The 23,298-nt window shown below is 47.7% G+C and overlaps 1 pseudogene; it reads right to left on the bottom strand.

The window, feature by feature from the left end:
- Window positions 1–23,298, bottom strand: part of LOC149334087 (uncharacterized) — a 172,379-nt pseudogene that overhangs the window by 13,880 nt on the left and 135,201 nt on the right.

The following is a 23,298-nucleotide window of genomic DNA, read 5'->3' as shown; positions in this document are numbered from 1 at the left end:
AAGAACTCCAGGTGGCCAAAATTAATCTGGAGCCCTTCAGTACAGCATTTCTCATTGACCATTTCCTGGAATTAATTTTCTACATTTTTCTAAAATGACGGACATGATTTTGTGTGCCTGGAAATAATGTCTATTTTCTTTGTTCACTTTTCCTGTGCAGATGCAATTTGCAAAAAACTGCATTTGATGTATCAGAGGCACAAGGTTTTATTCGCATATGGCTGCCAGGTTCATCTGATAGAGGGGGTGGAAGGAAGAGACGCTTTGCCGAAGTCTTCTCCCCCCTCCAACCAAGCACGCCACCTGCGAGTGCGGGGACAGCCCCCTGCACTGTGCCCGCATGTGTGCCTCCCAATCCCCTGGCCTCTTCCACTTCCCGAGGGCCCTCCTTCCCTACAGCCCCTTCCCCCATTCACCCCACATCCCCTGCCACCATCCCACAGCCCCTGCCATCACCCATCCGACAGCACCTGCCACCACCGATCCCACAGCCCCTGCCACCACCCTTCCCGGCCACTAACGATTAATTCTATTTGGACTTTTTTTGTAAAATAAATGTTCTTTTCATGAATACTTTGGTTGTCTCATTTTATGAATATTTGCATGGGTGCTTACGAGTGAATATTTGCATTAATTTTGGCCACTGAAGATAAAAATTAACATAGGCTTTACTGGCGAGTAGTAAATAGAAAAGGGCAGTGGCATGCCAATCTTTAAGCCACTGATGCGACAGGTTGTATGCACTGTCATGAATGGAAAAGCCTATGCTTAGTCTGCATTGACAGTGCCAAATGGCTGAAGATATCAATCTTGGCATCAACAGTGGGATATGAATGGAGTAGCCGGTTTTCAGTACATATTGGTAAGGCCAGAATGGCTATCCATGGGACTAATATTGGGATCAACAATGCGACATCAATGGAATAGCTGATGTTCAGTACATATTGGTAGTACCAGCATGGCTGACCATTGGACCGATACTTGCAGGACCAATGAAGTATGAGTGGAAAGGCCAGTGATATGCCCATACTGGCAGTGCCAGAATGGCTGAGCAATGGGCCAACCTTGGTATGAAGTATGGGCCAAGGTTGCAAAATGTAGTAATGTGCTTGTATGCCAATGCCTGCCCAATACTGATGCCACTGTATTCCAACAATGAGCCATTGTTGGTCCAGTCCTGGCGTGCTGCCTGGGTAGCTTTTAACGTCACTATGGACACCTGGCCAGAAGAACTCCTCGGTGATTCTAGCCACCGTTTTGTGAACATGCTGCTGTCCGGCCATAATTGTGTAATGTCCTAAGCGTAACACTGGCTCTCGCATATATTTAGGCAACACGAGCTGTTGGAATCGCCTGCCCAAGATAAATATATATTGCCTGTGCAGAAGAGCGTTCATCAATTGATATTTGAGGGACGTACAAGTCCTTTTTCTTTTCACCTTTTCCCCAGCTCTTTCGAAGCAGGAAGTTTCGTCCGGTGTTATGCTCAGACACATCGTAACGCGAGTAGAGACCGGATGGTGCGTTGCTTGACTTCTCTTCACTGCCGACGAGAAACCTACTGCCCCATCACCCACAAGAGCTTTCGTGGGCCTTTCCATCTTTGGGTGTGCCTCAACGTCGAGCATTCTCTACTCTGGATTGGGGTCCTCGACACTTCTTTTACCTGCAATGTCTCCCAAGGTGAGATCAAAGTATGGCTGTTCTACGGATTTTGTCACTATCTGTCCGGTATAACATGGTGTGGACACAAGAATCCTGGATTCAGGAAGTTACCTGACTGCTAATTACAAGAGTGACGGCTGACGCTTCCCCTCTAAGATTCTTGTCCTTCAGCGGGTCTCTGAACCAAAACTGTGTTGGTTCCGCTGTCTGTAAGCACAAATATAGAACGGTCCCCTATTCGCCCAACCACCACCGGCATTGTTTCTTTGTCTCGGGTTTTCCACTCACCACCTATATTTCCCGCGGTGTTTTCTCTCCTTGCAGCTGTGGAACTTCAGGTGACGTGACAAGTTCTACCCAAGAGTCGACAACACATGCAGCTAGGTCCTGCGTCCTATATCAGCACTCATCCAAGGTATGCCCCCTTTTCTCACATCCTTGACACACAACCTTTGTGGTTTGGGCAACGCTACTAGTCCGGCAGTCAACTACAATGTGTATCACCTTGCCACAGAGGAAACACCTTACTGGCCCCTTACAAGCACCGCCATATGATCTTGGTTTTGTCGCATCTGTTGCTAGGACCTTTTGAGTTTCCTCCTTTGCCTTACTTTTATTTCGCAGCCCCTTAAGCCTCGAGGAATTGGTCTGCAGTGTCGGCAAACTCGTCCAACGAACACAACTGTCTGTTAGAAATAGCTCTAGCTTTGGACTGCAACATGCTAAAAACTGCTCTGTCAGCTGTGTGTCGTGCGCCCCTTCAAACCTCTTCTCTGTGTTTGACATATCAAGCGACCTGTCGAAATAGCTAGTCTGCGTGGAGGAAAACTGCATAGCGGTTTATGAATCCTCAGGTTTCGCGGTGCGAAGTCTCTCGCGAAAGCCGCCTGCCGCAAGCATGAATCTTAGGAGCAGTGCCTTCTTGAATTTTTCTTAGTCCATGGAATCAGCAGCAGGCATCCTCCGAAACACATTCAGTGCTTTCCCGACTAAACATCCGCTTAACGCCGTGGCCCATTCACTGCGCTCCAAGCCTTGCCCCAAAGCTATCCGCTCGAATTGTTGCAGATATGCGTCCAAATAATCTTTTTTGTCATCAAAACGAGTCATCAGCTTTCTTGACCAAACTCTGGCCCGTCTAGGAGATTCTGTACCCGCCAAGGAACGCTGATCAACGTCCGTCAACTCATCACATGCTCCCGCGACATGCGCCTATTCGCACCAAAGAAACTCCTTCTCCCGTTCTATCCTTCTGTTCTCCGTTCTTCTGCTTCTCGAGGCTTTAAGCTCCCGCTCTTCTGCTTCCTGAGCTCTCAGCCTCCCGCTCACCTGCCTCGCGAGCGTCTGCGCGTGCTTGCCTCCTTTCCTCTCTCTGCCTCTTTGCCTCCTCGTCATAGAGACGCACCGCCTCTTCCTTCCTTAAACCTAGCTTGAGAGCCAGTTCTAACGTTTTTGCCAATCCATACTTTCTGCCGCCGAGAAATTAGAAAGATCCAAGACAAAAAAAAGAAATAAATGAATCCTGGCAGGTTCGCCAGTTAACTTTGTCACGGATTCCCCCCCCCCCCCCCCCCCGAGTACACTCGGACCGAAAGAGTGGACTAGGCGACATATGTACCCACACAGACGCACATTTGATGAACCCTTACGTGACACACACAATAGCACAGAAAACTAACAAGCAAAACAAACACAAAACACCGCCTCCAATACACACGGCCCGGGAACGCCCAGTCTACTAGCGTACGGTGTTCGTGCTCACGGTTCGGTTATGAGGAAGCGTTGCATGGGTCAAGTCAGTGGCGTCTATAAGCGTCGAGGTAGCGTTCGAAGTGCTCAGGCTGGCGTAGCTGGCGGCGTCGTTGGCGGCGTCATACAAGCTCCCAGTCCATGTGCCCATGGAGGTGATGCTGGTTGTGATGGCGTTGTGGGCACCACCCGGATGGGTGGTAGCAGAACAGCACTGGAGGCACCCCTGGCCGTATCAGTTGCGTCAGCCGTTGGCTCCCCGCAACAGGCACAGGAACAGGAGGAAGTCTACGGTGTGACGCCGCAGAAGTCGTGATCACCGGAGCAGTAGCCGGCGTTTCTCCCATCGAGCCGAGGTGTTCCTGACCCGTCGCAACCACAGCTTCGATGTTCTCCCCCCCCCCCCCTCCGCCCGTGCGCGCTATCCCTCGCACTTTATAACCTTGGCGCTGGTACACGTCACCCTGGTCGTCGTCCTCATCGTCTTCTCTTCTCCCCGATGATCTCTTCCCACCTCTCCGAATACTTCCTCATATTCCTAACTATTCAGTTAATTAGGTGAGACATAAAGATACCTAACCGATTACACTAATCTCGTCCGTTCGGCAGGCTTGCCTGTTATCACCTCTTTTATTTCCTTTATGTCTCCAACCCTTCTGCTTCAGTGCCATCCGATCCCAATCTATTCAAGGATTTTCACTCGATCACTTGAAAATTCGAATTTTAGCTTATGCGGGTAACGTGGTCCTTTCCTGTTGAGATAGAAAAAGAGTTAGCCAGATGGTTTGTATTTAGTAGCGCAGTTCTTTGCCGTCTCTGGCGCGGTTATAAATATTGATGAAGCAAGTGGATTGTGGTTGGGTTACTGCGGAGCAAAACCTACTCATTTCTGCGTCATTAGCTGGGTGTCTCTTTCGGAGTGTCTTCGGGGTTCCTTTTTATCACGTTCGGAATAATGGGTCTTAGCAGGAGTCACAATTTCTCTCTGTCAGGCGCCAAACGGAGGCATGAATGTGTCGGGCGGCCTCAATTTTCGCTCGAGCGCAAGTTTACAACATTTTCTTGGTTGCAGAGATCGTCTGTGGAGTGCAAGTGATGCACTCTGCGAGTAAGAAGGTATAAACACTGCGCCGACTATTCGCCACGTTTGTTTGACCCTCTGTGCGTCGACGCAATTTGCTTCTGTCTAGTCAGCAGGAGTTGTCCTGCTTCACTATTTTGTTGAACAGCTTGCTTCACGGTTTTTATTTTTGAAGAGCTGCCACTTCTTCTGCTAGCGGTGCTTAGAAGCCGAATGAGTTGTCGCCTGCCTTATCTGTTTACTTCGGCTAGTCTTTGCTGTGAGGGAGCTTTGTCTCCTGAAGGAGGTTGCTAACACCTTTGATTTGCTTACTGTTCGCTTCTCGTTGAGATGTTTATTTGCCCTGCAAAAGCAGCAGATGACAAATATGCTAGTAGAATCTGTGCTCTCTGTGACCGTGTATCGGTAGACTTACCTTGGTTTCACGGATTCGAGTGTGATGCATCCATTTCAGCGACAGTATAATCAACCGGCTGAAAAATCCTTTTTGTTGGGAAAGCAACACTACTGGAGCCCAGTTCGCCTCGTTGCGTATGCTCGTGGCGGTCCGGCTACCAAACGACCTTGAGTCGCCGTTGCTTAGCAACCGCTTCAGCTGTGCTGCAACAAATGGCGTCGCGCCGCTGCCGCCTGTCGCCCACACACCCAGAGGGCACCACCCTCGCGCAGGCGCTGGGTTTCACGGCTCAGACGGCGTTGAAACCAAACGCTTAATCATAAGTTAACGCCACAAGCGCATTGCCAAAAACGGCACGTACGACCTTGCGCCGTTGCCTAGAAACCCGAGTTACTACCCGAGCTTACACGAGTTACTTGCTTAAGCTCGGGTAGTAACTCGCTGAAGCTCGGGTAAGTTCGGACGTGCTTCGTGCCATCTGCGCGAGAGGTTGCTCGGGAAGAGCAACATGGGTCGCAAAATCCCGACGGGTGGCTGGGATAGAAAGAGCAATCTGCCAGTGCAGTGGCGCATCGCTTAACCACTGCGCCACTGCGCTATTTGGTAGTGGCATATGAGGACTCGCCGCCATCTATGATTATTAAGTAGGAATTACCAATTGAGCATATATGGGCATTATTAACCCACTAAATGTATCATGCCAAACACCTAAGGCGGAGTTTAAGTGCCCCTTTAATTGAAGAATAAACACCTGCTTTCGCAAGCTTACTCGATTTAACCGCGTTAAGCCCCTATCAGTTTTTTTAAACTCCGCACTTCGACGACTACCCCGTCAAGGCTTGGCTTCGCGCGAGGTAGACGTCTGCCGTGGTCGGTGAACTGTGCATAGCTTCGAGTAGGGTCGTGCTGCAGTGTTTCCCCGGGACATCCTTGAGCGCACAATCATAAAGAACATCGAGATATTGGCACGTATCATTGTAGTGTCCCTTCGTTCGCGCTCAAGGCCGCAGGAAAGGATGGTTATCATTTTTGTTCGTGACGCGAGAAGCGACCGGACTAATCTCGATTGATCACAGCCGTGAAGAGCTGCATCTACGTGTTTCCAGATTACTCTAGATGATCTCGGCCTGTTATCTCGAAGTTTCCTTGCCGGCTTTAAATTGAACGATGCCGCGAGCAGCGGGCATTCGTAGTTCGACGACCGACGAGCACGATTGTTGCTTACGCCGCCGCCGAGTGATTCAGTTATTTTGCGGGCGCAAGTCAGCCCAAATAAAGAGCTTCGTTTCCAAGACTGGCTGGTGTCTTCCTGACCACTGGACTGCCGTCACTACAACGTGACATCTGGTGGAGGTGCTGGGTAGCCTTTCTTGTTCCGGACACCCCCTACAAGTCGTGACGCCAGCCCTCTGAGTCATCTACCGCAGGACCCGAGTCCAGTCCACCGCGCAAGCCGACGCCTGGAAGGGGACGCACCAGAGTTCGGGATTCTGCCGGACCCTACCCGGAAGCGGAAGCCAGCAGCAATGTCTACCATGAGCTTGCCCCAGACAATGACTCCAATCATTCTTCAGCAGCCTCAGGTGCCACAAACCTTCGACGCTTCGCCAGGCGCCGACTTCGAAGAATGGCTGGAACAGTTCGACCGTGCGGCTGTCTTTAACAACTGGGACGATGCCATGAAAATTAGGTACGTCTTCTTCGCCTTAGAGGGACCAGCAAGAATCTGGTTTGAGAATGAGGAAGCTAGCCTTACGGATTGAGAAACCTTCAAGGAGCAGCTTCTCAAGACCTTCACAAACGTCGTGAGAAAGGAAAGAGCCCAGCAGCTGCTACAGTCTCGCATACAACGCCCAAACGAGACCGTTGTAGTGTACACTGAGGAGATGAAGCGTCTCTGCAGGCGTGCTGACTCGAGCATGAAGGAAGATGAAAAGGTCAAGCTGCTTATGCGAGGAGTTAAAGAGCAACTCTTTGCGGGCCTCGTACGGAATCCACCCAAAACCGTCGCGGAATTCGTCAAAGAGGCATCCGCCATGGAAAAAACTCTTGATGCCAGAGCTCGCCAGTATCAGCGCCAGCAGCTCTTTTTATCAGCAAGCTGCATGGACACCGCTAACAACGATAACCTGCGGGAGGTTATACGTAACATTGTGCGAGAAGAGCTGCGACGATTGCTCCCAACAGGAACGCAGCCGCAGCTCACTTCGCTCACCGACGTCATCCGGGACGAGGTGCAACAGGCCTTGGGTGTGACACCGACCACCACGCAGCCTCTGCAGCCCACAGCCATGAATTACGCCGCAGCTGTGCGCCGTCCTGCAACTCGACGACGGGACCCAAGCCCCTATCACCCTCAGCCAGCTGCGTTGGAACGCCGCCCTCTCGCCCCAACCCGCCCGTCCTACGAGCGCCGCACACAGACGAGGAAATGCGACGAGTGGAGAACTCCCGACCAGCGCCGTCCACTATGCTTCCACTGTGGCGAACCCGGTCACGTCCTCCGGCACTGCCCATACAGACGACTGGGCATCCGAGGGTTCTCTTACGACGCTCCACGATCCCGACCCGGCCAACGACCAGCCGAAGTCGGGGAGTTTTTGCGTCGGGAAGGATGCTCATCGCCGATCCGCCCGTCACGTTCCCCGTCGCCATCTTCATGGCGCTTTGTATCTCCTAGCCGAGGTTACGCGATGAGTGGACGCTCCCCCCCCCACCGCCCCAGAAGGTTAAACTGAATAAAGCAGCCTCTGGAGATGAGGTTGCTTCTGAGCGCAAGAACTAAGATCCTCCATCGATGAAAACACAAGACTATGCCTCAACTACGACTAGAACTACGACTACAACTACGACGACCCCTACGACGACGACCCCTACGACTACGACCCTTAGGACTACGACCACAACTACGACTACGACAACTACGACTTCGACGACGACTACGACGACGAAAACTACAACACCGACGACGACGACGACACGGCCAGACATGAAGCTTTTACCGCTGCCCTTAAACCTTATTATGAACGCTAAAGGACTTGAAGTTAGCATTCTCCGTGTTTATTTTCATTTTAAAGCATCGAGGCGATGCTTCTTTGAGAGGGGGGTAATGGCACGTATCATTGTAGTGTCCCTTCGTTCGCGCTCAAGGCCGCAGGAAAGGATGGTTATCATTTTTGTTCGTGACGCGAGAAGCGACCGGACTAATCTCGATTGATCACAGCCGTGAAGAGCTGCATCTACGTGTTTCCAGATTACTCTAGATGATCTCGGCCTGTTATCTCGAAGTTTCCTTGCCGGCTTTAAATTGAACGATGCCGCGAGCAGCGGGCATTCGTAGTTCGACGACCGACGAGCACGATTGTTGCTTACGCCGCCGCCGAGTGATTCAGTTATTTTGCGGGCGCAAGTCAGCCCAAATAAAGAGCTTCGTTTCCAAGACTGGCTGGTGTCTTCCTGACCACTGGACTGCCGTCACTACAACGTGACAATATTGCCTTACACTGTGAGGTTCTTTCTTGTCCTGAGAGACTACGAGATTCTGCGCGATACGTGAATGCTAATTTTAGTTTTTTTTCCTGTGGAAGAGCCGCACAATGAATCGACAAGCAGAGCCACTTGGTTCCTCCAAATTTCTGTGCAGTGAACACTACGCCCGTTGGTGCTGCGCAGGCCTGGCCACCTGAATGGTTGCATATTGCGGATTTATGTGTATATCTCCCACAGTTTTGAAGTGGAGGTGGTGTGCAAAAAGATGTAAGAATGTGTGTCTACATTGCTAAATTATGCGTGCGTGTAAAGCTTTGGGTAGCTCAGCGGAATTGATTTGTATGCAATAAAGAAAAGATAGATACAGAGAGAGGGGAAAGGCAGGGACGTTAACCAGAAAGGTTTCTGGGTGCCTACCCTGCACTCGGGAACGCAATGAGGGGATTAAAAAAAGCTGTGGCTGCGGCCTAGTAGACTAGCACAGTGGCCAGCGAAGCTGATCAGTCAGCGCCACCATGTGTTCGAATCGTAGTCATTGCAATGTTTATTTTTATTTATTTATTTATTGATGCTTTGGCTTGGCTACACGGACGCCGGCGATGCGGCTCAACCCAGAAGCGGGCGCTTAAGATCTATGCTCAAAAACAAGCGGTGACCTTAATCACTAATCGTAGCTAAAGGAAAGGTACATACGCGCATTCATAGAGAGGTCAGCTTGGGATATGCTCCACGTTAAGCTGGAGCCATTCTCTATGAACTAAAGTGGCTGTTTGGCCTTGTTGGTGAGTAATCATGGTTAAAGACTGCAGCTCCAAGAGACAACAGCAAACGAAGTCCTGTCCACTTTCTCCTTTGTCCTTGTGTTTTCGCGCTGCTTTCTTTAACAATGGTGTATCAATAAATGCAGTGCGCACATTTTCTGGCAGGGCAACATTTAGCGAACACAAGATGAAATATAACGATACGTTGTTTATATAGGGCATAGTGAAGAGCGGATGTGGTTGATTGGGATGCTGGATAGGTTCTTTTCTGGCTGTTAAGGAGAAAACATTTTCACTCTATTGATTTTTGCTGAACGCTGATTCCAAAAAATTTCGATGGGAACGGACAAAAATGCTAAGGCGCAGCCAGCAGCATATACAGCGAAGTACACGGAGACGGTGCTCAGACCTTCAGTGACGTCATGGCCTGGAGGACTTCGAGGAGGCGAGAGTTTCCGGTGCCGAACTGCGAGGCGGGCTTCATGTACGGTGCGCAACAATCGGCGGTGCAATCGGCGGGCGAGGAATTTAACAATAGCGGGACCTTTAAAGAATGTAAAATTCACAAAGAATTTCGAAATACATGAATGAAACTCGCAACGGGGAAAAAGTTTTTGTCGCTTCGTATAGAAAGCATCGTAGCCAAAGAAAAATGAAATATACCTGCACTTAAAAGACACGGACTGAAAGATAGAGACACACACACATAGCGCTGGACTTACAACTGAATCTTTATTCGGGAAACACTGCTCTTTATGCACACCAGCAGCTGATAAAAATGGAAGATGGTAACACCCGGATGATAAAAAAATCGACAAACTGTCTCGTCACATGTCCAGTCCTACCTTCCCTTTTGCAAAAATGCCCTTTCCTTTGATAGTAGTGAAAGGGACGTACTACTCACGCATGCATCCCCACTGTCCGCGTGAGTAGTACGTCCCTTTCACTACTATCAAAGGAAAGGGCATTTTTGCAAAAGGGAAGGTAGGACTGGACATGTGACGAGACAGTTTGTCGATTTTTTTATCATCCGGGTGTTACCATCTTCCATTTTTATCAGCTGCTGGTGTGCATAAAGAGCAGTGTTTCCCGAATAAAGATTCAGTTGTAAGTCCAGCGCTATGTGTGTGTGTCTCTATCTTTCAGTCCGTGTCTTTTAAGCGCAGGTATATTTCATTATGGCAAACCAACTCGCCCAACAAACCACTCTGCCAAAGAAAAATGGGCTGTAATTTTTATATGTGCACCGGTAAGTTTACGTGAACAACCATTTTAGTGAGTTCAGCTGAGGGTTAATTAAAAATGTCAGGATTACCTCTTTCATGAGCAATTAAAATTACCTTAGCAGCGCTCATAGAACAGTGTTGCAAGCAGGAAATACCGGAACCGCTAACACAGGTTCTGCACCATGTAAACTGGCATACACACAGCCGCCGCGGTGACTGAGTCGTTATGACACTCGAAAACTGACCCGAAAGACTAGGGTTCAATCCCGGCCGCGACGGTCGGATTTTCACGGAGACGAAGTTCTAGAGGCCCGTGTGCTGTACGGTGTCATTGCACTTTAAAAATCCCCATGTGGTTTAAATTTCCGGAGCCCTTCGCTATGTCGTCCATGATAGCCTGTGTCTGTCTGGGGCGTTCAACACCCATTATTAACAGGCAAATTGTTTTTATCGAGCCGTGAATCATTTTCTCGGTGAGTATTTTGAACGTCGAATGTCGTAGGATACGCGCATGCATGCTGCGAAACCGTGATAGCAATAGGGTTCGATTTTTGAGTACGATTTTGACTACCGTAATCTACGTTTGCGACTCAAGGGCTGAACGAAGGGCCCCGCAGTTTAAGTACGGTTAAATGCGTATTGGGGAAGTGGTTTACTAAACCGGGAGGCCTTCTTGTTTCGGCATCCACGTTGCATGCGCTAGGTGCGTGTTTCGGTCCCTAGCGCCGCCGGGTATCCACCCTTGGTACAAACGCTACAAGCTTTTCTCTGGGCTAGTTCTCGGGAATTTTCCAGAGAAATCTTTGGGTTTCTGACACTAGCTCGTGTCGCCGAAAAAAAACTTTCTTGCGGTACAGGCTTCAGAAAAACTTCGCCTACTTCAGCTCACGTAGTGAAGTAGTGGTTTCGCAATGAAAATCTTTTGCGACGGCGCTATGTGGCCATCGATGCCCTTGCGCCATAATAAAAAAGACGAAACAAAGTCGTCGCCTAGGCATCCATTCAACAAACCACATCACTGCAGAGTTTGCAATGCCAGACTCTGTTTCATAACTATGGGTCTTGTTCCTGGCACCTGCCTACATAGTAAATCACGCAAAAATACACTCTGTGGTAAGGTTTCGCCCTATTCTTTACTTATTCCGCGCCTTCATGGAGGATTTCTACTATCGCACTGTGAGGACTGCACGGGAGCGCTCTCAACAATAGCCTATAGAAAAAATGCGCTACTGATAATGGGGAAAATCGGCGCTAATTAGCCTGATGTATTTTAGTTACGCACGGCAAGGCGCAGTCCGTGGGGAGTCTCTGACGAGCTCAACCCTCACATCTTCGGTCACGCAAAAATGTAGAAATTGATGTGAATATGTTTCCACACCGTAAAGGGTGAGACTTCAGCATATGTGACAGCCGATGGACCAATCAGCAATCGTCTACGGGCAGCAGATTCCATTTTGAGGCGGCCAGGATTTCCTCCTCGCTGCATGTGGACAGCGCCACGTGTTCTCCATCCTGTGCCCTTTCGTAGCACAAGGACGTCGATGTATAAATGACGCAATCCCTGCCACAGCGTACTGCCACAGCGTATTGACAGTCAGAACGCACGGAGTGTTTTCCTAAAAATTTGGTTAGTCTGGTATAAATAATTTTTTCTAAGCCCTTGTACAGTACAGGAAGAACTGAAATCGGTCTATAATTGGACAGTTCTGTTTTCGTACCACCCTTACGTATAGCCACAACCTTAGCGATTTTTATTTGGTATGGAAACGTTCCGGCGGAAAGAGCAAGATTGTAAATGCCTACCAGTACCGGTGCGAGTATGTTAATCACAAACTTAAAAGGCCTGATTTGAAAGCCGTCTTTGTCCTCTGCTTTACTAGTTTTTAGGTTTGTGAATACTTATTATTTCGTGCTCTGTTACAGGCTCAAAAAACATCGACTCAGAACACTTGGCGTTTGATAATCATGCCCTGTGGCACCAGTAAAAGGACCGCAGAGGTCCTTTGTGAAATTAACAAAAAAAAACTGTTTAATTCATTTAAAACCTTTTCGCCCTTAATAAGTTTACCATCCCTTATGACGCTATCAATTGCAGTCTTTGTATTAAAATTCAAAATTTTATTCAGATGATCCCACAGTTTAAAAGTTTCGCTGGGCGATCTAGAAAACTTTTTAGTAAAGTATGCAAGCTTTGCGTTGCGTAGCTCCTTGTTGAGGAGGTTGCGGAATTTTTTATACTGTTTCAGTTTTGCGAGATCCCTAGACTTCAGAAATTGCCCGTACAGCCTCTGTTTTTGCTTTATTGTGCGCAGTAACCCTTCGGTGACCCATGGCTTCTTTGCTCTAGGTTTACGGCTACATACTAGAGGAAAACGCCTGTCGTAAACTGCCTTTGTTCAGTTAACAGAGTATCATATGCTTTGTTAACTGCCTGGAAACATTCAACATCCTTCCATGTTATCTCACTAACGCCCATATAAAAACGTTCAAGAGTGCTGTTGTCTATTCTTCTATAGTATGACGCAGTCCTGTCTGGTATTGGAGAAGAACAGTGGTCTGAAATGAAGGCAAACACAGGAAGGTGGTCGCTGACGTCGCACAGAATTGTTTCAGCATGCGTGTTTGTTTTATCGATGTTAGTGATGATAAGGTCAATTGATGTTGCAGTCGACCAGGTGATACGCGTTGGCACATCAAAAAGATTGCAAAAAACCGTAACTGTCCAGCATTGTAAGGAGCTCTTCTTGTGACGCAGAAACAGTTATCATATCAACATTGATATCACCACCGAGAACTAACGTTATCTCGTTCAATGACAAATGGTCGAAAAGAATTTCTAGGGCACGTAGCAATGCATCAAAATTTCCATTGGGTGGACGATACAGCACACTATACATGTATTTCCCGCTTTCTACTGTTAAAATCTCGTAGTCTGGCGTAGATTCTGTAAAACTGCTATTTACATCGACATTGCGGGATTTCAGAGCCTGTATTGAAACACCACCGCCCCTGCGACCACATCTGTTGAGAACAAATTGACTTTAATCATTTAGGTTTAGATAACTGGATTCATCGTGGTACCACGTTTCCCTGAGCATGATCACATGAAAAGGAAAGTTAAAAGACTTAATTAATGACGCTATTTCTTCACTTTTGTTATTTTCAGAACGACAATTCAAATGAAAAACTTTCGTGCAACCCGGGTCAGTATTGCAGGCTAGCTCATTTAAGGCTGAGGAGGAAAGGAGATGGTGAGTAGCCATCTGGAAGCAAACAATCTAAATATACTGATGGATTCTTAGCTCAGTTGATTTTGGCTATATCATCCATAGTGTTGATCTTGAGCAACGTGCTGTGTACTGACGCGTGTAGATCTGGCCATTGCGTACCGAGACAAACTTCCAACTCATCTCCTTTTTCCGGCTAATCGCTTCGCCAAGTAGTCGCTTCCGCTCTGCGCACAATGTTCATTGACATAAACCAAGTCTTTAGTCGAAACCCAAAATCTTCGCAAGTCAACCTGGCCTTTCGCGCCTTTTCGAGAACGGCATCTCGTTTCTGCCTGCTTGTGAATTGCACGATAATGTTTTTATCAGTTTCACTGTTTGCAACGGATGTTCTGTGCAGCACGTCGATATCAGAAGGAGAGACGCTTTCGCCGAGCTTATCACCCAGTGTTACCATGAATTCTTCGAGTTTTTCGTTTGCTTGCACCGGTATGCCATTGATTTCCAAGTTCGCGTTCCGCGAATACTGCTCACATTGTACCATCCACTGCTCATGCACTTTTACTTGAGCAGTAAGTAACTCACGGCATTGCTTCAATTTAGCATTTTCTTCTTTCAGTGTTGCATGTTCGTCTAAGGTTTTCTGGATGCTCACCTTGATTTCCTCATAGTTATCATTTATGAATGTAAGGCTAGCCTTTATATCTCGGAGTTCATTGCGAATGTCACGCTCAAACGATTCCTTGAAAGTCTTAAGTTCCGCCTTAATTTCCTTTTTAAGCTCTTCAAAAGCAGAGGCCAGTTCTTTTTTCAGTCTTGCCATTTTCTATGAGAGAAAAGTAGTACAAAAACCACAGAAACAGCAGTGTGGCAGACTTTAGAATGTCACGCTTACAGCAATCATGAATGCAAAATCACCAACCTGTTGCAAAGAAAGAAAACGGGGGCTCAGTTCAGAGATGCGGACAGTGCTGCTCACACCACCGCTGCCAGGTGATCCAGATAACCTTCCTGAGAGCTTATAAAGTGAAATGACTACTTAACATTGTGAATAAATTGTGTCTTATTGCTGAAAAATGTTCTTAGTAATTTTTTCCTCTTCAATAGGCACTCCTGTCAGCCTACTCATGCAACGTGTCATTTTTCTTCTAGGTACATAAATAGGATTAGAAATCCATAGTTAGAAACAAAATTATAAGCTCTCGGGACGGTTATCTGGTTAAAATGTGCATGCCTAACTGTAGACTCGTACCTGCTACAGTCTTGCTAGCGTAACACTCGGCTGGTTTTTCAGGAGTGCTAAGCCATCGCAGATAGATGTTGCCCTTTCGCGCTCGATCCAGTGCACAGAGGGACACAACAGCCAGTCATGTTTTGTTAGCAAGCACGCACATCACAAGGCGCTACACAAAACACAAGCTATCGCTCCACAACGTCACCAGGACAGTGAAACAGAACGCACGCACGCAGGTCCATTCAGGTCGACGGCCGGCGCGAAATAACCAACATGGCGCCGAGAGGCGGCGCAGGGTGATACAAAGGCTGTCCCATGGGAAAAAAAAAACGCCATGGACTGTCCCCACCCCGAAAAGCAGCGCTGTAATCGAGGCACCCTAGTGTCCGTGGACAATGTTACTAGACCAGGTTAGTTTTCAAACTTCCCATTCCAGCCATGCATTGCAGATGGCACATTTTTCTTCTCCGTCGTCAGGTGGCAGTGGCGTCGTATCAGGCTCCAAGTCCTTCGCGTCGTCTGCTCGCGGAGGCATAGTTTCGCTGCGCGTGAGCCTTATTTTCCGCTCCGTTTCATAGAATAGAAGCTATGAAACTAGACATTTTCGGGGGAAAGATTAACAGCACAGGTGGAGAAAATCGAGCGACACCCAATGCTTATCTCCCTGAGTAATACCGCGAATATGTTGTGCTGAGCTCGCGTATCACACGCGCGTGCTTTCCATGCCGCTTTCTCGAAATGCGGCCAGCAACGAAGCCCACCCGCGATCTCGGGTCTAGCAGCGCGACAGCAGTGGGTTGCGCATTATGTAGAGCTTTGAGTACCTTTAATGTGATTCCAGTTGTTTGCAGCCACCAATAATACCCAAGCGCAACAATTTTGAAACCTTCAGCGAGGTTTCTAGAAATCTTTATAGCAAACTTTTTAGTGATACAGCTGCAAGGTATTTTCTTCCAGATGGGCCGATGCAGATGGTATACAAGACGTATAGAAACGATAAAAGCCAGGAGAAAGTAACGATGAGGGGTTCAGCGGCTCGCAGCTTCCCCCCCCCCCCCCCCCCCCCCCCGTTTTTTTTTTGTGCGCTCAAGCGCTCTAGGGCGGTGTAGGACTACAGCCGAAGGTTGCACATAGTACGCATTTGACATAAAAGAAATCAAGCATAACATGTGGTCCAGACCCCAACAGCATAAGCTTCCGAAAATTCATCCTTTTATTATGCAAAGCCTTGTACAGTGTGCATGCCTTCACGGCACTTGGAAGTTTTCCTGGCTGCAGCTCTCACAAGCTTTTTCTGCAGATTCTTTACTTTGTTATTCCTTTGGTGAAAGCACTTTGCACTTTTTTTAATTTCAGTGGAGAGAATGGCCTTCACTTTCTTGGCAAGCATGAAGCTTGTCAACTTTTTTCAAGAAATCGGACAGGCCATCCGGCGTGGGGACGGGCACATCCAGGAAAGCAGTCGCTCTACGACCGCAAGCGCTTGCTGTCGCCAGCCTGTCACAGCCTACGACACATTTTTCAATTGTCAAAGTTTTGTCAGAAAGCTTCAAAGAGAAAAATTCAACCTGCTCGTTGTCACCGCTGTGGAGCACTATCACGCGCCAGCGGGGAGGCAACTGCACATGTTTCGGTTCATCAATAGCAGGAACATTGTGGAAAAAAATGCTCATATCCACCTGGAGATTCTTATCCTTCTGTGCATTCGACGTATTGCTCTTCATGCACTTTAGGCGCAAGTTTTTCCCGCCTTTTTCAGCGCCTTTTTTCTGGCGGCTTAGATGAATACGACGGGAGATTAGGAAAAGTTCTTGGTACCGCATTTTTCGTGAGGCTCCACTTCCCTCGCGGAATTTCCACGGTTTTGCCCTCAATACGTGTGTGAACGTTTTCAGCACATCTTGCTTATGGAAATGCAGGTCGCACACACTCGACTTTGCTGAGAGGTTCTTGTCCGCACGTGGAATGGCTCTATTCCACGCAGCCAGAAGTCCTTCGTCGCTCGGAGCTGAAAAGTAACGCCGGCCTGAATTGCTGTTGTCTTTTCGATAGCCACTCGTGCAGCCGTGTACGCAGCACGTCGGCATGGTTCCTCTCAACAGCACAGCCCACAAATCATCACACTTGCACCGAGCACACGACGCTTTCACAATGTGACGCCGCGGCCACGATGTCGGGAGCTCGGTCTGCTTGGACGGCGGCAACGGCGACTTGTTTTGCCTGGACTCCTGGAGCCTGATACGACTGCAGCGCCACTGACTCGCACGTGCGGTGGCAGTTCCGCGCATCACAACGGAGTTTGAAAACTGACCTGGTTCTAGTAACATTGTCCGTGGATACTCTGAGAACTTCAGAATGGGTTCAGAAGGGGTAGGCGTTTAGATGATAGCCTGTTCGTGCTTACCCAATGCATAGAAATAGCTAAGGCGGAAAACAGACCTCTGTTTTTAGCCTTTCTGGACATAAGCGGTGCATACGATAACGTGAACACAGAACTCCTGTGGAGCATATTGAAAGATTTAGGTATCGGTCATGAGGTTATTGATTTTCTACAGGAAATATACCGAGATAATGAAGTTGAAATTACATGGCAAGGGAAAAAAAGTACCACAACTGTGGGGGTGCGCAAAGGATTAAGGCAAGGTTGTCCTCTATCACCGCTGCTTTTCATGCTTTACGTGATAAATATAGAAAGAAGGCTAGAAGAAAGCAATCTAGGTTATAATCTGTCGTACAGATTAGGCGGAAATGTAGTTGAGCAGCGAGGCCCCGGTTTAATGTATGCGGACTATATTGTACTGTTAGCAGATAGCCAGGAAGATTTACAAACTTTAGTTAATTGCTGTCGAGACGAAGGAGACGCTCTAGGATTCAGTTTTAGCGCAACTAAATCAGGTGTGATGATTTTTAACGATACAACTGACCAGGTGCTTACAATACAAGGCCACGAAATACCTAAAGTGGCCGAATACGAATACCTCGGGATATGGCTAAACGAAGGGCAGATATACACGGAAAAGCACGAACAGGCTCTTAGGGCAAAAGGACGAAGAGACGCCGGGATAATGAAACATAGGGCATTATGGGGGTACAACAAATATGAACTACTAAGAGGTATTTGGAAAGGAATAATGGTGCCGGGACTTACTTTCGGCAATGCGGTTCTGTGCTTAAGGGCAGAAGTTCAGTCGAGATTAGACGTAAATCAGAGAGCTGTTGGAAGATTAGCACTAGGTGCCCACGGCAAAACCACAAACGAGGCAGTACAAGGGGATATGGGCTGGGCATCGTTCGAAGGACGGGAAGCTAAAAGTAAAATACTATATGAAGAACACCTGAGGAAATTGGACGATAACAGATTGGCAGCTAAGGTATTTAAATATTTATACAGAAAGAACGTCGACTCACAGTGGCGGAAAAGAACTAGAAAACTAACCAGTAAGTATGCCGGTCATGAGGACGAAGAAAGAGCATTAAACGACAGGTTAAAAACGCGGAAGTTAAAAATTGGATGAATTTAATGGAAAAGAAACATAGTGTAGAACTATATCGATACTGGAAAAGGAAGATCAGGAAAGAATTTTTCTATGATAACTCAAGAGGCAGTGCCCTACTTTTTGAAGCTAGTTCAGGGTGTCTTACAACGCGCAGCTACAAAAAGAAATTTAACAAAGATGACACATGTGCAGTCTGTGGTAGACCTGTGGAAATAATTGAGCTCCTCATAATCAAATGTAATGGTATCCATCCGGATGTCGATGCAGGCGCAGTCAGTATTCCTGATGCCCTAGGGTTTAAAGATAACAATGGTCATGTAAATAAATCTGCAGTGGAAGGTAGCAAAAAGCGATTGGAGGATTGGTGGCTGAAAAGCAGAGATGTGGCATAAGGTTAGAATTGTAGGAAACCGTAGGTAAAGATGATGGCGATTCTTAATGAGAATTGCCAACACAGTAAACAAAAAAAATAATAAAGAAAGAAAAGCTGAGCATGGTGGCAATTGCCACCACGCCGTTTTAAAGGGGGCGCTCCTATCCATCCATCCATCAAACCATTGTTAGTGTTTGTCTGTGGTGTACTGTATTGTTTGGAGTTCATTCACGCTAAGTGCGCGTGGAGCCAGACGGCGGTGCGAGTGATACCTTCAGCATCGGAATTCCACGCTTCGTGATGCTGTGACCGCGGTTGTGGTATATGTGACACCGTTGGTTTGCTTATCAGTTCTTCGTGGGAGCACCGATGATGAACAAACGTAAGTAATCTTTTGCGCTTGTAGGGTCAAAGTGGCGTGCGTGCGCAGACGCGCTTTTAGTTTGTTAGCATTTCTTTGTTTGGGCAGTTTGTTAGTGCTCTGTTTGGAGTTTCATTAACATGATTTTCTCGGAAAAGTAATGCATTGCCTATGATTAGCCCTGTGTGCTTTGCATCGTGTTCAGTCAAAATTGTTGTTATGCTAATAAAATTATCGTAATTGACGTGGGTGGCTGCTTAGGCAAGCGGTATATCATGACTTAGGAGCGTAGCGCGAAAAACGCAAAATACGAAGAGCAAAGCTTATGATGAGTGCTGCCTGTTCTTCGCCCTTCGTCTTTTTTGCACTACGCTGCTAAGTTACTATCGTAGTTGCACCGCAGATTGGATATGTCATCTAAATTCAGTTAGGGCTTTCGGTAGTTCAATACATTTATACCACTAAAGCTATTCAGGTGAGAGTTGTAGTGTAGTCATATTGTACGAATTTGCGGTGTGAGAATCAAATTCTAATTTAGGCTTCCTGTTAGGTAAAGCTATAAAACATCTTATTCTGTTTTTTGTTGGTCCCCGCAGGGGGGCGTCTGTAGCATGCAGACGTTGGTGAGTGGCGATACCACGGGGTTAACCCGAGCATCCGCAGGGACATCCCCGCAGGGGGATGATGGTGAGCAATGCGTCACCACGGACCCGAGCATCCGCGCTTAGCCGTGCGTGGCATCGCCGTGTCCGGGGAAAAAAGGATCCTGGTGGTTGAGCCGATGCCGAGCGTTTGGACCCTTAAGGCCCCTCGGCGGAGGCAACACACCACTTTGGCCCCAGCTTCCTGTATAGACGGCACCTCCGGCCTGACCCAACCGGAGGAAATCGGCATTCGCCTTTTCCTGTCCGCCCCTCTATCTTTCACTTTCCTATTTCCTTTTTTACAACTTTCCTGTATCCTCCTCTCTTCTTCGTTTTTTCCTCTTTTTCCTGGCGGCGAGGGTTAACCGTGTGTGAGCAACTACCCTGAGTTGAGTCATATTAGGTTATAGTTAAGGTGTACAGCTGGCGTGGCAGGACTTTCTTTCAAGTTCCTGTCGCGTCCCCTTGTTGGACTCCATGGCGGGTGGCTGGCACCATGACCGAAAAACGAAATTTTTTTATGGCTCCCGCCCTTTCCAAACCTGATCGCTCTCTCAAAAGAGGGCGGAACGAAGCAGCAGACTTTTTTTCGAAAAAGAAACCGACATTCTCAAAGTTTCATGTGATACACAGCAACAGTGACGAAAAGCAAGCCCGAATAATATCCCCATTTCTTGTAACCAAATGTTTAACAGACACCTTGGGGCCTGGCTACAAGGTATCGAAAATGGCCAGTGGCGACCTACTCCTCGAACTGCGTGAGAGCATCCAATGCTCGAAACTCTCAAACATTGCTTCTATAGGGGACATCTCTGTCTCCGTGACTCCCCACCGATCTCTTAACACAGTTAAAGGCGTTATCTCAGAGGCTGACTTCATCCATCTCACAGAAACCGAGATGCTTGAAGTACTTTCTCATCAAAATGTAATTGACGTGCACCGGATCAAAATCCGCAAGAACAACAAAGAAATAGACACCAAACACATGGTCCTCACGTTTGACACCAGCAGTTTGCCCGAAACGATGGATGTTGGATACCTGAAAATCACCGTCAGACGCTACATACCGAATCCCCGCCGCTGTTTCAACTGTCAGAAGTTTGGTCATGGCTCACAGTGTTGCCGCGGCCGTAAAACTTGTGCGAAATGTGCTTCGAAGGACCACCCTTCTGAGGAATGTGACGCAGCCCTACGTTGCGCGAACTGTGAAGGAGACCACGCTGCATACTTCAGGGCGTGTCGGTCCTGGAAAAAGGAGAAAGAAATTACTACAATAAAGACCAAAGAAAACATTTCATTCAAAGAAGCGAGGAGGCGTTTTGCACTTACCAGTTCATTCTCCTTCACAACAAAACCCAACTTCGCTGATGTGGTGCGTGGGGGCGTAGCACCACACAGCGCTCCTGCACCTGCCGAGGCCAGTTCCACTGCGCCTGTAGCAGGGCCACCCACGCCCCAGCAGGCAGGGACAGCGAAAGCTGTTCTGCCAACTCCAAGCCAGGGAGTGCCGGCCCATGGGTCAGCATCCCGCAGGACTTCCCCCGTCGGGGGAAGCCTGACACCAACACATCCGCGGCTTCCCCGCGGTCTTCCAGCACCTCCAGTGAGGTGATGGAGGTAACTCCCGATCCGCCCGCTTTGCAGCGGCGGAACCGCTCTCTAGAGCGAAGAAAAGACAGGACCCCGATAACGGGCCCAGAAGACAAGCAAATCCCTTCATTTCTCATCCAAAAACATAAACATGACTTTCCTACTTCAATGGAACTGTAGAGGATTGCTTAGGAATTACAATGGCATAACACATTTTCTTGGGTCAATGCTTCCTGTAGCTTTGTGTCTTCAGGAAACCAACCTCGGTCCACAACATACAAATATCCTGAGACATTATAAAACATTCCGACGCGATCGTGAGCATGCCAACAGACTCTCAGGAGGCCTCGCAATTGTCACTCAGAGCGCTGTCCCTGCAAAAAAAAATCAATCTTAACACCAAACTGGAAGCGGTTGCGGTTAGCGTCGTTAGCTACAAAACCATAACGATAAGTTCTGTATACCTTCCCCCGCACATAACATTAACAATACAAGATTTAGAAGGCCTGATAAATGAACTACCGGAACCATTCGTGGTAGTTGGTGATTTTAACGCTCGCTCACCGTTCTGGGCAAGCGAACGCTGTGACTCGAGGGGCCAAATAATAGAAGATTTTATCCTGTCCAATAATATCTGTCTTTTAAATACAGGAAAAGCGACATATTGTTGCCCAAGCTCGGGAGGAATGAGCTCCCTCGATCTAGCTTTCTCATCGCCATCTGTTTTTGACGATTTTAAATGGGAGGTCTTTGACAACCCATATGGCAGTGATAGCCTTCCAGTACAAATTAGTTTAACATCTGCACCACAAATCTTCTCAACAAAACCGCGACGTTTTAACCTTCATCTCGCTGACTGGTCACTTTTTAGAGCGAAAGCAAATTTAGAAGATATAGTTTTAGAAAACCTCACCATCGATGAGATAAATCAAAAGTTCACAGATTGTATAATGAGTACCACACTCACTGCTATTCCTCAGTCGTCAGGACTGGTGCGATCGAAACACAAAGTATGGTGGACAAAAGAGTGCAAAGAAGCAAAAAAACAACAAAATAGAGCATGGGGTAAATTTCGCCGGTACCCAACACAGGAGAACTTCATGAATTTTAAAAAGGCGAGAGCCAAAGCTCGCTACGTCCGTCGCAGTGCCGAGAAAGCATCATGGCAGAGATATGTTTCATCCATCAACAGTTCAATTACATCAAAAAAGATGTGGGAACAGGTGCGTAAATTAGACGGTAAATTCTCTCCCTTTACAGTACCATTTCTAACAGCCCCTGGAACTAGGACAACATTTCTCTGACGTTTCAAGCTCTTCACACTACACACAGTCATTCTTAAAACACAAAAACACAACTGAAAATCAGAAACTTCCAACGGCTGGCACTACAAACGAAATATATAATACAGTATTCACAATTCAGGACATCCAAAACGTACTGTCCTCCTGTAAACAGACAGCACCCTGCCCGGATGATGTACATTATCAAATGCTTGCCCACCTGTCCGAAGCTGCTGTAGCAGCACTTCTACAATTTTTCAACAAGATATGGGTATCCGGAAAGATGCCGGAGGCTTTGAAAAAAGCAGTTATCGTACCGTTCTTAAAACCTGGAAAGCCGCCCACCTCTCCTAATAGTTATAGGCCCATAGCTCTTACAAGTTGTATCGCAAAACCATTTGAAAGTGTGCTCAACATTAGGCTCATGTTCATTCTTGAATCACGCGAACTCCTTGACATCCACCAGTGCGGATTTAAGAAAGGATGTTCGACAAATTACCATCTCGTCCGCTTAGAAAACACAGTTCGAGAGGCGTTCATATATCAACAACACTGTCTGGCAGTCATATTTGACATGGAGAAAGCGTACGATACCACATGGAGATATGGGATTCTGCGCGACTTGGCAGATCTTGGCATCCGGGGTAGGATGTTGAACAGCCTGAAGGATTTCCTGTCTGACCGGTCTTTTCAGGTGCGCCTGAGTGCAACTCTTTCGAAG

The sequence above is a fragment of the Amblyomma mixtum genome, chromosome 8 (genome assembly GCF_055824585.1).
Source record: "Amblyomma mixtum isolate Tamu chromosome 8, ASM5582458v1, whole genome shotgun sequence".
Taxonomy (NCBI): domain Eukaryota; kingdom Metazoa; phylum Arthropoda; class Arachnida; order Ixodida; family Ixodidae; genus Amblyomma; species Amblyomma mixtum.
The sequence above is the reverse complement of the archived record's forward strand: the minus strand, read 5'-3'. Positions and strand labels throughout refer to the sequence as shown.